Genomic DNA, 4,874 nt, shown 5'->3' with positions numbered 1-4,874 from the left:
TGTAGCTCGTAGCCAGGCACCCTCTGGGATGTTGTCAGCAGCAGGTAGCACCCATCCCCAGCAGAACTGCAGACTCCTGAAATATATACCAATCGAGTCAAATCAACAAGTGTAACACTGCATGTCTCTATGTGGGTCTGTACATAAGCCCTTTTGATTAATTATGATCAGAATTTGTAATTTATCTATGTTTGGTGCGCTTCAATCACATGGGATGATGTCCTCTAGTCAGGCACCCTCTGGGATGTGGCTTGTAGTCAGGCACCCTATGGGATGTGGCTTGTAGTCAGGCACCCTTTGGGATGTAGCTCGTAGCCAGGCACCCTCTGGGATGTTGTCAGCAGCAGGTAGCACCCATCCCCAGCAGAACTGCAGACTCCTGAAATATATACCAATCGAGTCAAATCAACAAGTGTAACACTGCATGTCTCTATGTGGGTCTGTACATGAGCCCTTTTGATTAATTATGATCAGAATTTGTAAATTTATCTATGTTTGGTGCGCTTCAATCACATGGGATGATGTCCTCTAGTCAGGCACCCTCTGGGATGTGGCTTGTAGTCAGGCACCCTCTGGGATGTGGCTTGTAGTCAGGCACCCTCTGGGATGTGGCTCGTAGTCAGGCACCCTCTGGGATGTGGCTCGTAGTCAGGCACCCTCTGGTATGTAGCTCGTAGCCAGGCACCCTCTAGGATGTTGTCAGCAGCAGGTAGCACCAAATCCCCAGCAGAGCTGCAGACTCCTGAAATATATACCAATCGAGTCAAATCAACAAGTGTAACACTGCATGTCTCTATGTGGGTCTGTACATTAGCCCTTTTGATTAATTATGATCAGAATTTGGAAATTTACCCATGTTTGGTGCGCTTCAATCACATGGGATGATGTCCTCTAGGCAGGCACCCTCTGGGATGTGGCTTGTAGTCAGGCACCCTATGGGATGTGGCTTGTAGTCAGGCACCCTCTGGGATGTAGCTCGTAGCCAGGCACCCTCTGGGATGTTGTCAGCAGCAGGTAGCACCCATCCCCAGCAGAACTGCAGACTCCTGAAATATTTACCAATCGAGTCAAATCAACAAGTGTAACACTGTATGTCTCTATGTGGGTCTGTACATAAGCCCTTTTGATTAATTATGATCAGAATTTGGAAATTTACCTATGTTTGGTGCGCTACAATCACATGGGATGATGTCCTCTAGGCAGGCACCCTCTGGGATGTGGCTTGTAGTCAGGCACCCTCTGGGATGTGGCTTGTAGTCAGGCACCCTCTGATACTACAACTGATGCTACAACTGGTACTACAACTGATACTACAACTGATACTACAACTGATACTACAACTGATACTACAACTGATACTACAACTGATACTACAACTGATGCTACAACTGATGCTACAACTGATGCTACAACTGAAGCTACAACTGAGCTACAACTGATGCTACAACTGATGCTACAACTGATGCTACAACTGATGCTACAACTGATGCTACAACTGATGCTACAACTGATGCTACAACTGATGCTACAACTGATGCTACAACTGATGCTACAACTGATGCTACAACTGATGCTACAACTGATGCTACAACTGATGCTACAACTGATGCTACAACTGATGCTACAACTGATGCTACAACTGATGCTACAACTGATGCTACAACTGATGCTACAACTGATGCTACAACTGATGCTACAACTGATGCTACAACTGATGCTACAACTGATGCTACAACTGATGCTACAACTGATGCTACAACTGATGCTACAACTGATGCTACAACTGATGCTACAACTGATGCTACAACTGATGCTACAACTGATGCTACAACTGATGCTACAACTGATGCTACAACTGATGCTACAACTGATGCTACAACTGATGCTACAACTGGATGCTACAACTGATGCTACAACTGATGCTACAACTGATGCTACAACTGATGCTACAACTGATGCTACAACTGATGCTACAACTGATGCTACAACTGATGCTACAACTGATGCTACAACTGATGCTACAACTGATGCTACAACTGATGCTACAACTGATGCTACAACTGATGCTACAACTGATGCTACAACTGATGCTACAACTGATGCTACAACTGATGCTACAACTGATGCTACAACTGATGCTACAACTGATGCTACAACTGATGCTACAACTGATGCTACAACTGATGCTACAACTGGATGCTACAACTGATGCTACAACTGATGCTACAACTGATGCTACAACTGATGCTACAACTGATGCTACAACTGATGCTACAACTGATGCTACAACTGATGCTACAACTGATGCTACAACTGATGCTACAACTGATGCTACAACTGATGCTACAACTGATGCTACAACTGATGCTACAACTGATGCTACAACTGATGCTACAACTGATGCTACAACTGATGCTACAACTGATGCTACAACTGATGCTACAACTGATGCTACAACTGATGCTACAACTGATGCTACAACTGATGCTACAACTGATGCTACAACTGATGCTACAACTGATGCTACAACTGATGCTACAACTGATGCTACAACTGATGCTACAACTGATGCTACAACTGATGCTACAACTGATGCTACAACTGATGCTACAACTGATGCTACAACTGATGCTACAACTGATGCTACAACTGATGCTACAACTGATGCTACAACTGATGCTACAACTGATGCTACAACTGATGCTACAACTGATGCTACAACTGATGCTACAACTGATGCTACAACTGATGCTACAACTGATGCTACAACTGATGCTACAACTGATGCTACAACTGATGCTACAACTGATGCTACAACTGATGCTACAACTGATGCTACAACTGATGCTACAACTGATGCTACAACTGATGCTACAACTGATGCTACAACTGATGCTACAACTGATGCTACAACTGATGCTACAACTGATGCTACAACTGATGCTACAACTGATGCTACACTGATGCTACAACTGATGCTACAACTGATGCTACAACTGATGCTACAACTGATGCTACAACTGATGCTACAACTGATGCTACAACTGATGCTACAACTGATGCTACAACTGATGCTACAACTGATGCTACAACTGATGCTACAACTGATGCTACAACTGATGCTACAACTGATGCTACAACTGATGCTACAACTGATGCTACAACTGATGCTACAACTGATGCTACAACTGATGCTACAACTGATGCTACAACTGATGCTACAACTGATGCTACAACTGATGCTACAACTGATGCTACAACTGATGCTACAACTGATGCTACAACTGATGCTACAACTGATGCTACAACTGATGCTACAACTGATGCTACAACTGATGCTACAACTGATGCTACAACTGATGCTACAACTGATGCTACAACTGGTGCTACAACTGGTGCTACAACTGATGCTACAACTGATGCTACAACTGATGCTACAACTGATGCTACAACTGATGCTACAACTGATGCTACAACTGATGCTACAACTGATGCTACAACTGATGCTACAACTGATGCTACAACTGATGCTACAACTGATGCTACAACTGATGCTACAACTGATGCTACAACTGATGCTACAACTGATGCTACAACTGATGCTACAACTGATGCTACAACTGATGCTACAACTGATGCTACAACTGATGCTACAACTGATGCTACAACTGATGCTACAACTGATGCTACAACTGATGCTACAACTGATGCTACAACTGATGCTACAACTGATGCTACAACTGATGCTACAACTGATGCTACAACTGATGCTACAACTGATGCTACAACTGATGCTACAACTGATGCTACAACTGATGCTACAACTGATGCTACAACTGATGCTACAACTGATGCTACAACTGATGCTACAACTGATGCTACAACTGATGCTACAACTGATGCTACAACTGGTGCTACAACTGATGCTACAACTGATGCTACAACTGATGCTACAACTGATGCTACAACTGTAGCTACAACTGATGCTACAACTGATGCTACAACTGATGCTACAACTGATGCTACAACTGATGCTACAACTGATGCTACAACTGATGCTACAACTGATGCTACAACTGATGCTACAACTGATGCTACAACTGATGCTACAACTGATGCTACAACTGATGCTACAACTGATACTACAACTGATACTACAACTGATACTACAACTGATACTACAACTGATACTACAACTGATACTACAACTGATGCTACAACTGATGCTACAACTGATGCTACAACTGATGCTACAACTGATGCTACAACTGATGCTACAACTGATGCTACAACTGATGCTACAACTGATGCTACAACTGATGCTACAACTGATGCTACAACTGATGCTACAACTGATACTACAACTGATGCTACAACTGATGCTACAACTGATGCTACAACTGATGCTACAACTGATGCTACAACTGATGCTACAACTGATGCTACAACTGATGCTACAACTGATGCTACAACTGATGCTACAACTGATGCTACAACTGATGCTACAACTGATGCTACAACTGATGCTACAACTGATGCTACAACTGATGCTACAACTGATGCTACAACTGATGCTACAACTGATGCTACAACTGATGCTACAACTGATGCTACAACTGATGCTACAACTGATGCTACAACTGATGCTACAACTGATGCTACAACTGATGCTACAACTGATGCTACAACTGATGCTACAACTGATGCTACAACTGATGCTACAACTGATGCTACAACTGATGCTACAACTGATGCTACAACTGATGCTACAACTGATGCTACAACTGATGCTACAACTGATGCTACAACTGATGCTACAACTGATGCTACAACTGATGCTACAACTGATGCTACAACTGATGCTACAACTGATG

This window comes from Asterias rubens, chromosome 11 (assembly GCF_902459465.1).
Source record: "Asterias rubens chromosome 11, eAstRub1.3, whole genome shotgun sequence".
In the NCBI taxonomy this organism is placed as follows: Eukaryota; Metazoa; Echinodermata; class Asteroidea; order Forcipulatida; family Asteriidae; genus Asterias; species Asterias rubens.
The sequence above is the reverse complement of the archived record's forward strand: the minus strand, read 5'-3'. Positions refer to the sequence as shown.